This window comes from Rhinopithecus roxellana, chromosome 21 (genome assembly GCF_007565055.1).
Source record: "Rhinopithecus roxellana isolate Shanxi Qingling chromosome 21, ASM756505v1, whole genome shotgun sequence".
Lineage (NCBI taxonomy): Eukaryota > Metazoa > Chordata > Mammalia > Primates > Cercopithecidae > Rhinopithecus > Rhinopithecus roxellana.
In genome coordinates, this window is record NC_044569.1 from 46958352 (window position 1) to 46971411 (window position 13060).

Consider the following 13060-nt stretch of genomic DNA (forward strand, 5'->3'; position numbering starts at 1 on the left):
TTGCCTTGGGTCTACTGGTCAGATTTACACAGTTTCTTCTTCATTATTTTAAGGTCATCAAACTGTTGCTCCTGAGATATTTTTAATATTTCTTCGATTTGTCTGAACTTACATTTTTGGTTTTGAGCCTTTACATTTTGCAGTCTACACAGGTGACCATGGTGAGGCCCAGGTACATACGTTTATCTTCAGTACCTGGGCCACCAGCTGCAGGGCAGAGCCAGGCCCTATATATGGTCCTGCCCTCCTGATCCAGCAGTGCCTCCTGGCCATGCTAGAAGGGGTTGGGTCCCCCAGACAGACGTAGTTTTAATAGCTCTGTCCAGGACTCTGTACCTGGTACACAGCAATTAAAATTGCTTCCTGCTAGGTTTTATACTGGAAATTAGTAAGAGTCAAAATTGCAATATATGTAATTAAAACAACTAGATATAAAGAAAATTATTTTACAAGAAAGGCAGGATGCTTTTTGGTGAGGACGGTTATAAGAAAGACAAAAGATGTGTTTTTTGTTTAAAAAAGTAATTCCGTCTAGTTTAGAGGTTATTTAAAAGTTTCATAACGAAGGAAAAAAATGATATAGGTAAAACTAAATTGATAAAACAAGTTAGAGAAGAAAAAAACCTGAAATAATTTTGTAAGTAGTTGCAAAAAATTTACAGAAATCTTATCTTGTGTGGTCAAAGTTGACTGAGATTGAATTTGTTTATAAGGCTTTATTAAAATTCACTTTAATAGTAATACATTGAGGCCCTGCACAGTGGTGCATGCCTGGAATCCCAGCACTTTGGGAGGCTGAGATGGGTGGATCACTTGAGTTCAGGAATTCGAGACTAGCCTGGGCAACATAGTAAGACTTTGTCTCCACAAAAAGTATAACAAAGGAAAAATAATAATAATAATATATTGAATTTGGTTTTCTCTTCTGAACAAGATTTTTGTGTAGTATTAATAAAAAAACTAACAAAAGACTGTAGTTTGCCTTTTGAGTAGGTTGCAAAATAGAAGAAACATTCTGTTTGCATCATGCTGTCTTTATTGAGCCTTTTGATTTTTTTGGAAAATGGGGTTGCTTTTCTATCAAAGAGTGAGGATTCTTGATTTCCTGAAATCTCTAAAACTATCACCAAATCAAATTTCAAATTCCAAATTATGCCTTTTTGACCTTAAACCAATTCTTGGACATTCCAAAAGGGCCCGTGGAAGCCCAAGCGAAACATATTAGGCTTATTGGGCATGTTAAATTATATGGGAAGCATTATCAAATAAGAATAATGTTAAACCATTTCCTAGAGTCGCATTAACATGAACAGGTCAATATGTGTTCCAAAACTGCATGAGATTTCCTGGAAATCTGATACGTCTTAGGAAATGTTGTCAGTCATAATTCTAATGCTAAACTGTTGTATGTCACAGAAATAACTAAATTTCCTTGTCAATTGTATCATTATTATTATGAACTCTTATCAAGTCTTTAATCATGGCCCATTTTTAAGTCTTATTATCCGTGGTAAATTGCTTTATTCTAATACATCTTCAAAAAGATCCCCCTTTATTACAAAGGATACAGATGAAGAGCCAGATAAAGAGATGTAGATGGCAACGTATTGGGGGCAAGGGGATACAGGGCTTCCATGCCCTCTATGGACAGGCCACTCTCCCAGCACCATGTATTCAGCAACCCAGAAGCTCATCAAATCTTGTTGTTCAAGAGTTTTATAGAGCTTAATGTGCAGCACCCCCTTCCCCAAAGCTCATGGATAGGGCTGAAAGTTCTAACCCTCTAATCACTTGGTCTTTCTAGTGATCAGCCCTATCCTGAGGCTCCCTAGGGGCTCTACCTAGGCAGAGTAGAGTCACCTCATGTGACTAGCATACACTCAGGTGTGATCAAAAGGGGATTATTATGACAAAAAACATGCCTATCATAGGGGGGAGGGGATTAATGGATACAAATATACAGCTTGACAGAAGGAATAAGACCTAGTGTTAGATCAGTAAGGTGACTATAGTTTATAATAATCTACTGTACATTTTAAAATAGTTAAAAGAATGTTTCTAGCATAAATACAAATATTGAAAGTGATGGATATCCAAAATACACTGACTTGATCTTTACAAATTATATGAATATATTAAATTATCACATGTACCCTGAAACTATGTACATCTATTATGCATCAGTTAAAAACATTTTTTTAAAGACACTCCTATCATTCAGGAAATCCAAGGGTTGGAGGAGCTCTGTGACAGAATTGGGAAGATCAATATATTCAGTACAATGCCACACTATTTAATACATCTTTATGACCCTGATACCCTTTATAGAGCTTCCTTCCTAAAACAGTATATATTACCAAGTACATAAATCTTAAACTAGTGCTTTATTCTAATTAGATTTACATAGATTTTTCTTGAATCACAATTATAGTGATCACGAGTCTTAGACATCACCTAGTTTAAATATCTTAATTTAAATGAAAAAAAACCTAAAGCCCAGAGATAGAAATGGACAGTCCAGTATCACTCAGCTTATTAGTGGTAGTCCAGGGTTTTTATTTGCTTTCCCTTCCTCTTCCAAATTTTTCAGCTTCTGAGCCTTTGGTTATATTGCTTTTGTTTCATAAATGTATTCCCTCCCATTCCTTTCTAAATTCCATTTTTAAAGACAAAATTTCATTTCATTTATTTTCTTTTATTTTGAGACAGGATCTTGCTTTGTCGCCCAGGCTAGAGTGCAGTAGCATGATCACAGCTCACTGCAGCCTTGACTTCAGGGGCTCAAGCAATCCTCCCACCTCAGCCTGTCAAGTAGCTGGGATGACAGGCATGTGCCACCATGCCCAGCTAATTTTTGTAGGTTTTTTTTTTTTTTTTGGTAGAGAAAGAGTTTCACCATTTTGCCCAGGCTGGTTTCCAACTCCTGGGCTCAAGTGATCTGCCAGCCTCAACCTCCCAAAGTATTATGGTTACAGGCGTAAGCCACTGAACCCGGCCTCATTTCTTGATTAAGCAATTTATCCACCATCTAACTTCTTATCTAGCTCTTTAGTTATCTATTTTTGATATTCCGTTTTTTCACTTCAATTATTTTATGTCTATATTTCTATTTGGTTCTGTTTTACAGTCACCAGTTCATGCTTCATAACTTTAAATTCTGACCTCATTAAATAGATATTTATTTATTTATTTATTTATTTATTTATATTTTTTATTTTTTTGAGACGGAGTCTCGCTCTGTCGCCCAGGCTGGAGTGCAGTGGCCAGATCTCAGCTCACTGCAAGCTCTGCCTCCCGGGTTTACGCCATTCTCCTGCCTCAGCCTCCCAAGTAGCTGGGACTACAGGCATCCGCCACCTAGCCTGGCTAGTTTTTTGTATTTTTTTTTTTTAGTAGAGACGGGGTTTCACCGGGTTAGCCAGGATGGTCTCAATCTCCTGACCTCGTGATCCGCCCATCTCGGCCTCCCAAAGTGCTGGGATTACAGACGAGCCACCGCGCCTGGCCTAAATATTTAAAGACCTTTTCTAATGTCTTTAGTGCCTGAATATATCTTTCAATGGCATAATTTTTGTCTGTAAGCTCACTTTTAAAAAAAATAAGAGCAATCTTTCATGGTGGTCCCATACATGTTGTGTGTTGTGGAAATCAACCCTCGGTGGCAGTTGTAAGTTTGCCTCTCTATGAAATCTAGAGGGTTTACAGGCTAAAACTAGTTTCCATGTTAGTTTCTGTGTTAGATGGTTACATACCTCGGGTAGAATTCCAAAGTCAAATTCAAACAAGTTGAAGCTTAGGATTCTACTTATGGTGTGGGATGGATGGTTTAACTCTTGTCTCAACCCCAGTGAGGATACAGTCTTCATTCATGGAGAGAAAAGTATTTCCCCATTCTCAGCTTCCCAATATATGTCTAATTTTGGTTCTGAATGTTGAACAGGCCTTGGGAACTCAGTTTCCATCTCCTGGCCAGCAATAAACACTTCAAACCCTAAGTAGTATTTATGTACTGTATTTCTTCCCTGTCTACCCATGGAACATTTGTCTTCAATCAAGCTCACTGCTATAGGTTCTTTCTTCACTCCTGCATGTGGAGATTTCTCTCTTGCTTTCAAACTTGGCTCTGTGTTGTTTCAATTTTACTTACCATCTCTGTGTTTTTAGAGCAAGAAAGGGAGATTCCGGCATGTGACTAATTGATCACTTTAAACTGGAAGTTGATTCACTTTAAACCTGTATCATAATTATTTACTCATCTGTTGAGCACCTACCACACGCCACGGCTGGAATGAAGCCTACGTTTAGTATTACTCTCATAATCCTACTTAACACTACAGGAATCCATGCTTTTTTAGCCTCTATGAAACTTACACCATCAGATTTGGTTTTCCTTTTCCTTTTTGAGACAGAGTCTCGCTGTCACCCAGGCTGGAGTGCAGTGGCACGATCTCGGCTCACTGCAGCCTCTGTCTCCTAGATTCAAGTGATTCTCCTGCCTCAGCCTCCCAAGTAGCTGGGACTACAGGCACACACAACCATGCCCGGCTAATTTTTTTGTATTTTTGGTAGAGATAGGGTCTCTTTATGTTGCCCAGGCTGGTCTCAAACTCCTGGCCTCAAGCAATCTGCCAGCCTTGGCTTCCCAAAGTGCCGAGATTACAGGTGTGAGCCGCTGCATCCAGCCAGATTTGGTTTTCTTTAGGTAAACATCAAAAGCATTCAACAGAATCTATTAAATCACCACCATGCAATATATTCTGTTAATGTTCTATTACCAGTAAGTTATAAAGTCCTATATAAAGCTCACCTTTGTGCTTTTTAAAAGAACTATAAACATAAACAAAACCAAGAAAAAGAACTTGGCCAGGTGCAGTGGCTCACACCTGTAATCCCAGCACTTTGGGAGGCTGAGGCGAGCGCATCACTTGAGGTCAGGAGTTCAAGACCAGCCTGGCCAACGTGGTGAAAACTCACCTCTACTAAAAATTCAAAAATTAGCCGGGCAGGGTGGTGCATTCTTATAATCCCAGCTACTCAGGATGCTGAGGCATCAGAATCGCTTGAACCAGGGAGGTGGAGGTTATAGTGAGCCGAGATCATGCCACTGCACTCCAGCCTAGGCAACAGAGTGAGACTCCATCTCAGAACAAAATCTAACTCACCCTTTCTCAATTTTAAATTAAAAAATAGACATATATCTGTATAGGCTTCCCAAGTGTTCCTTTCTTAAAAATTTTAAATTTGTAGGGGTACACACACACACACACACACACACACACACACACACATATATATAGAACCAGCATTGTGTACTTATATCTTCACTTTCTGAATCTAATAATTGATATCTATTAAATACGTACAATCCAGAAGAAGAAACAGTGGTAGAGCCTGCTTTGAGCAAACTCCGTTGATTTTACTTTTAAGAGAGAGAATTAGCTATATAAGAGAATTCTTCACTGGATTTCTTTAAATAGCAAGATTTTTCAGGCTATTTTTAAATTTCAAGTTACTCAAATTTGACTTTTATACATCGTTTCAGGATTATGTTGCATGAAAGGTCCATGTCACTTTATTTCCATTTATTAGCGTACTCCAGAAAGTACCAGCAGTTGGTTCTACAAGTACAAATTCTATATACATCATGTTTCTACACTTTTAAAATTAATCAGTATCAAATTACTAATAATGTTAATTATATCAGCACAGTGTTAAAAATATGCACACCAAGTAGCTTTCTCCCCAGAATCCCCAACATGGCGACAAAAGTATTATTAACAAAATTGGGATGGTTGATACTCTGCTAAGTGGCGAAAAAAACCTATTTAAATTTTAAAAATTGTCATTTAAAAAAAGTGGTTTTTTTTTTGTTTTGTTTTTTGGTTTTTGGTTTTTTTTAGAGATAGTATCTCACTGTCACTCAGGCTGGAGTACAGTTATATAATCATAGCTCGCTGCAGTCTTGAACTCCTGGCTCAAATGATTCACCTGCTTTAGTCTCCCAAGTAGTTGGGACTACAGGCACAAACCACTGTACCTGGCTGATTTTAATATTTTGTAGAGCTGGCATCTCGCTATGTTGCCCAGGCTGGTCTTGAACTCTTGGCCTCAAGCAATCTTCCCACCTCAGCCCGTGAGTTGCTGGGATTACAGGCATGAGCCACCACATCCAGCTAAAAAGAAGTTCTAAAGTAATTCATCATATGTTTGTGTGGCTCTTCCGGGAAAGATAGCATTATTTACTACAGTTACAACTTTGGGCCTGGCGTCGTGGCTCAAGCCTGAAATCCCAGCACTTTGGGAGGTTGAGGCAGGCAGATTGCCTGAGACCAGGAGTTCAGGACCAGACTGGGCACAACACAGCAAAATCCTGTCTCTACTAAAAATACAAAAAAATTAGCTGGGTGTGGTGACGGGCACCTGTAATCCTTGCTTCTCAGGAGGCTGAGGTGGGAGAATCGCTTGAACCTGAGAGGCGGAGGCTGCAGTGAGCAGAGATTGTGCCACTGCACTCCAGCCTGGGCAACAAGAGTGAAACTCCATTTCAAACACACACACACACACACACACACACACACACTTTGGTGATTAGTACTGCAAACTAGGTAAATCTAAAATGGTATGGAATACATTTTATTTTGAATCAAAGGCAATCCCCAAAAAAATGCATTTTGGAATCATCAGTTAAGATCAGGTTTCTGATATATGAAATCTTCTATTTTCAACTCCTAGTTAAAATCTTGTTCCTATCAAACAATGAATTTGGACCCAGCACAGTGGCTCATGCCTGTAATCCCAGCACTTTGGGAGGCAAAGGTGGACAGATTACGACATCAAGAGATTGAGGCCATCCTGGCCAACATGGTGAAACCCCATCTCTACTAAAAGTACAAAAATTAGCCAGGTGAGGTGGTGCGTGCCTGTAGTCCCCGTGACTTGGGAGGCTGAGGCAGGAGAATTGCTTGAACCCAGGAGGTGGAGGTTGCAGTGAGCAGAGATTGTGCCACTGCACTCCAGCCTGGTGACAGAGTGAGACTCTGTCTCAAAATAAATAAATAAAATAATGAATTTGGCTTGTATATAAAGACAACATCACCTCTCAAATCTACCTCATAGAAAACTGTGATGATCAAATAAGAGAATATATGCAAAAGAGTATTATAAAGATAAAACATATTATTCAAAGTATTAGAGAACTTAATTTTATTAGCAAGTGATAGAGTAAAATAAAATATAAAAGTAATTTTAACAGTGTCTTTAGTAGGCATAAGTAAAAAAACAACTTAAGGAAAAAACCAATCTTTGCAGAAATCAGAACTTAGAACACTTACAGAGAGAAACAGACAGGTGGGCTTAATATCTGCTGGAGACAAGACAGAACGCGGAAGACACACACCTAACTCCTTACGTTACACAAAGATGACAGAAGGAGAACTACAGGAGCGAGGGAAGTAAAAACAGGAAATAAAAGAAGGCGGGGATTCTAATTTTGAATAACTAAGTAAAATCAAGCTATTCACCGGAGTTTCTTTCTTTTGTTTTTTAGACAGAGTCTTCCTCTGTCACCCAGGCTGGAGTGTAATGGCGCGATCTTGGCTCACTGCAACCTCCACCTCCTGGGTCAAGCAATTCTCCTGCCTCAGCCTCCCGAGTAGTTAAGATTACAGGCACCCGCCACCATGCCTGGCTAATTTTTTGTATTTTTAGTAGAGACGGGGTTTCACCATGTTGGCCAGGCTGGTCTCGAACTCCTGAGCTCAGGTGATCCATCTGCCTCGGCCTCCCAAAGTGCTGGAATTACACGTGTGAGCCACTATATTTGGCCGGAGAGTTTCTTGAATACTGGAATATGCCTGGGGTTTCCTGCCCTGGTATGGCCACTGCCTTGCCCTTTCCATGAGTAAGCACAGACAAAAGAACTACTTCAAACAGGGAGGCAGTGGAACTCACCCTCTGGGTGGTATTTATAAACTGCACTGGGACTAAAGCTGTGAAGACATTGGCTGTTGGAGACTATTCTCCCTGGTCCCCTACCTGGGGGGGAGAAGGAAACAGTCAACACCTGAGAAAGACTGTTCACAGGAGACCAAAACCCTAGACACTGTTCACTAGAAAGAGCTCATGACAGGGCAACGAGCACAGGCTTTGCGGTCAGACAGACTGGAGAGTGAATCTGGACTGGACTCAGCTAATTACCAGTTCAGAATCAGTTGTGTCACCCAGGCATTCCCAAATGGTCTCTGAATTGGTGTTAGTTTGGGACATGTTTTTGACTGGTCTATGACCAAATGAGGAAAAACTAACACAACGTAATATAGTTTTTTTTAATATTATTCTGTTTTTATGTTGTAATTATGACCTTCCTACCTTTGTGGTGGATAAAAATGTCCCTTTTTAAAGGAAAGGATCAGGACAGTAGATTGCAGTAGGTTTTTTGTTTGTTTTTTTGAGACAGAGTCTCAAAAATCACTGTCGCCCAGGCTGGAGTACAGTGGTATGATCTCGGCTCACTGCAACCTCAGGCTCTCAGGTTCAAGCGATTCTCCTGCCTCAGCCTACTGAGTAGCTGGGATTACAGGTGTGTGCTAACACGTCCAGCCAATTTTTGTGTTTTTAGTAGAGACGGGGTTTCACCACGTTGGTCAGGCTGATCTCGAACTCCTGACATCAAGTGATCCGCCCACCTCTGGCTCCCAAAGTGCTGGGATTACAGACATGAACCACTGCGCCCAACCAGATTGCAGTAGTTTTTAAGAAGGTTCTTAACCTTGACATAACTAAAAGTTGGAGATCTTACGTCTGGTCCCAATTGTCCCCCACACATACAGTTTTTCATTTGTCCACTAAGTCCAAAAGTCTGGAAGCCATTGACTTAGATGTCTCATTTTTCTCATCAATAAAGTGGGGGAAGGGAAACTTGCAGAATTCTGTGTAGTAATGTTGATATACATATTATTAATATAGTCCTTAGAGTTTTACAATAGTATCACTATAAAGAGCTTGACTACTTGACTTAAAAGTTTGCTTAATAAAACCCATACCAAATAGTCTAGCAGAGTGGTCAAAGGGCGAGTTCTGGAGTCAAACTGCCTGAATTTAAATCCTGTGGCTAACACCTGTAATCCCCAGCACTTTGGGAGGCCAAGGAGGGTGGGTTGCTTGAGCTGAAGAGTTCCAGGTCAGCTTGGGCAACATGACAAAACCTCATTTCTATGAAAAATTCAAAAATTAACTGGGGATAGTGGCATGCGCCTGTAGTCCCGGCTACTTCAGAGGCTGAGGCAGGAGGATGGCTTGAGCATGGGAGGTTGAGGTTGCAGTGAGCCATAATAGCACCAGGGCACTTCAGCCTCGGTTAGAGTGAGACCCTGTCTCCAAAACAAAAACAAAACAAAGCAAAACAAAATAAATCCTGGCTTTGCCATTTACTAGCTCTGTGATGCTGAGTAAGTCACAACCTTCCCGATTTGCATTTTCTCATGAGTAAAATGGGAACATTAAACCACAAGATCTATTTAATAGGCTGTTTTAAGATTTAAATTAGATAATCTATTTAAGATGCTTATCACAATGCCCTCTAGGTGCTCTAGAAGCTAGTTATAAGCATTACTATTAGCAGTTATAGACTAAAGTGGTCACAAGGTGCCTTCTAAATGCCTGCTAGTTTCTGCATCAACATCTTTTAATGATGAAATTAATATGAGACTAAAAGGAAAATCATGATTAATATTTATTTAAAATATTTCAAATCAAATCTCTAAGTCAAGAATGAGAATTTGGATGGCATACAGATACAGGCAACATTAAATGTCATCCTAAACAAGTATATACAGAATCAATATATTTTTTATCACTTTTGAAATCTGTACATATTGATCAAAGGAGGTATAATATGCTGCCATAAAATCAAAATGGTAACTTTCAAATAAAATAATTTCTAATAAAAGTTATCTTTTTATAAAGTCAATGTAATTTTTATTTAGTGTGAATTTTGTCCTCTAACATTAATCCCTAGTAAATATAGGTTTTAATGTTATTTGTGTTTCAAAATATGGCTCACGCCTGTAATCCCAAAACTTTGGGAGGCCGAAGGAGGTGGATCAGTTGAGGTCAGCAGTTCGAGACCAGTCTGAAAAACATGGTGAAACCCCGTCTCTACTAAAAATACACACACACACACACACACACACACACACACACACAATTAGCCGGGCGTGGTGGCGCATGCCTGTAGTCCCAGCTACCAGGGAGGCTGATGCAGCAGAAGCGCTTGAAGGCGGAAGGCGGAGGTTGCAGTGAGCGGAAATCACCAACCCTGCACTCCAGCCTGGGCAACAAGAGCGAAATTCCGTCTTAAAGAAAATAAAATATGTCTAGTTTGTCTGAAATTCACCAAAATAAATTAGAGTTTTTAACTTAATATACAAATTATACATATATAACTAGAAGTTTTTAATTTTACAAAAGAAGTTCCCAAATGGTAAATGGGTTTTTTCCTTTATGAATATTTTGCTTTCATAAATATATTAAAAGACAAAAACATACAAACACCCTCTAAGAGTGTCACCCATAAGCAGTTCTCAGGAATAGCTATTAAGCATAAATATATTATTCTCAAGAGAATATTTCTACAGAAGCATAGCCCAACATTTGCTATTAATGCATGATAAAAGTCATACTGGGAGCCAGGCGCGGTCGCTCACGCCTGTAATCCCAGCACTTTGGAAGGTCAAGGTGGGTAGATCACTTGAAGTCAGGAACTCGAGACCAGCCTGGCCAATATGGTGAAATCCCGTCTCTATTATAATTACAAAAATTAGCTGCCCTCAGGTGATCCACCCATGTCGGCTTCCCAAAGTGCTGGATTACAGGCGTGAGCCACCGCGAACGGCCTATATGTATGTTTTTAAAAACAACTGTTTCTCTCATCTAACAGAATATTTGTAAATTGAAAATCAAAATCATGGGTACAATATCGCAATTAGCTTAACAACATGAGCAATGCTTAAGGAACATACACGTTTATGGGAGTGGGGGTGGAGGATGCAGCTATGAAGTTAGACCACTTGAGTTTGAATCCAGGCTTTGTCACGTTAAAACTGTGGTCTTGGACAAGTTACTTAACCTACATAAACCTTAGTTTCCTGGTTTGTAAACTGGAGACAGTAACAGTATCAACCTCAAAAGGGTTATTTTGAGATAATCCGTGTAGAAACTAGCGCTCTGCCTGTCACCAGCAATTAACACATGCTATTATTGCTATCGTTATCAACTGCAACACTAACAGAAATAGCAATGCTATTAACCGCTTCGCTTAGAGGTGACAGCCACAAGCATCAGGAAGGTAAATCCACAGACAGAAGACGATAAAACGTTTTGTAAGAAAGCACATGTTAATTTGATCACGCTTTTCACCACAAGCAACATAAATTTTCTAGAATTATCTCTGGAACCAAAAAAGAAAGTAGAAACCTAGGACCACCTAGGTAACACCATATGCAGAGATAGTTATCTCCAGCGTGGAAGAAACACGTGCCAATCCCGATTCACAGATGGCATTTCATAAGAATAGACAAAATCAGTCCAATCTTACAACTCTCTAGCCCGCAGCAAGTCTTTTTTTTAAAGGGAGGAGCCACACACACAGCCTAACTCCTGCCGTTAACTCGGCCCCACTGAATAAAGGAGATAGACTTGCCAAAGGAGTTTCCAGCCACAAAAGTCCTTCTGTGGAGGGGTGCAGAAAGAGCGAGAAAGAGATGCTGGCGTTTGGGAGGCCCAGGGCCTCGCTCCCGGGCGAGACGGGGGCGCCCCGGCGTCAGCGTGCGGAGGGACCTGGAAATCGCGCGCAGGGATGAGCCGCGGTCGCTGGAACCCGGGTAGCCGCGACGCAGCCGGTCTCTCGCCCTCAGCGCAGACTCCGCGGGCGGCTTCCCTTCCCCCAGCCCCCACCGCCAGGCCGGGACCAGCTGGGGCCGCACGCGCGGAGTCCGGAGGCGCGGCAGCGCTGGGCTCTCCGGGCCGGGCCAGGGGAGGCCGGCGCCCGCTCCTCTCCCGGACCCCCACCCGGGCCCCACCTCGCCGGGCCTTACCAGAGGTCTCGCGCCGCGACAGGTGGTGCTGCCGGCGGAGAGGCTGCGCCCTGCCGCCCGCCCTGGCGATGCTCAGCTCCCGCGCCGCCTGGCCCTCCCCTTCTGCGAGCCCACCGGAGCCGCCGCCAGCTCAGGCTCGCACAGGCGCGGGCGGCCCCACACCCCGAGGTAGCCCGAAGAGCGGCGGGGTGAGAGGAGGGCGAGCGGAGCCGGCCAGGCGCGGGGCAGGGAAGGCGCGTCCCACGGCGGAGACGGACGGGTTCGCGGGCCAATGGGAGGCAGGAACCGGCCTGAGGGGCGGACTCCGTCTGGAGGCTTAGCGGCCGGCGCTGGGGTTCCTGCCCTCAGCGCCTTCCTCAACTCGGCTCCTGGAGGTTACGGTTCTGGGGGCGGGGGGGGGGGGGGGGGGGGGGGCGGACGCCTTCGTGAACGCGATGCTGAGGGTGTGAGAAGTGCAGTGCAGAGTAGGAGGAGGAACTCCGCCGCTCCCTGAAGGAAGCCGGGGCTGGCCGACCGCGCCCCCAGCACTCCCGGCCCTGGAGTCCTAGTCTTCAAACCCGCCGAGGCCAGGGAAGCTGGGAGTTGGGGTCAGTGCTGCCTGAGCCACAGGGGAAGGGGGAGGACGGGAGGGCAGGACACGGCAAAGGAAGGAGAAGGAACACCCAGGAAATGTGAGGCTTCCGCACTTTAGCGACGCTTTCACTTTCCGAGCTGTTTTGTGTGCGGAGGACTTGCTCTTCTGCAGAATTCTTTGCCACTCCTCGTGGCTGCTGGCAAGATTATTGGCCTGCGGGGAATTTACCAATCACCTTCACTGTCACAGTCACCATAAATAGATGTTCAATGTTCTGCCTCAGAAAAGCACTGGAACACTTAATTGTCTTGTCCTTGAAAGCAGCAGGGACCGTACCTTCCTACATCCATATCCCCGCCCCCGCAACGGTTGTGACATGGGAGGATATTTCTTC

General features: G+C 42.6%; 1 protein-coding gene across 1 annotated transcript in view; it reads right to left on the bottom strand.

Annotated features, from left to right (window-relative positions):
* Positions 1–12810, bottom strand: part of ME2 (malic enzyme 2) — a 68603-nt gene extending 55793 nt beyond the window's left edge. Inside the window, exon 1 of the mRNA XM_010376782.2 lies at positions 12093–12810. The gene's annotated coding sequence lies outside the window, so the exon portion shown is untranslated. The remainder of the gene's footprint in view (positions 1–12092) is intronic.
* Positions 12811–13060: the final 250 nt, after the last annotated feature.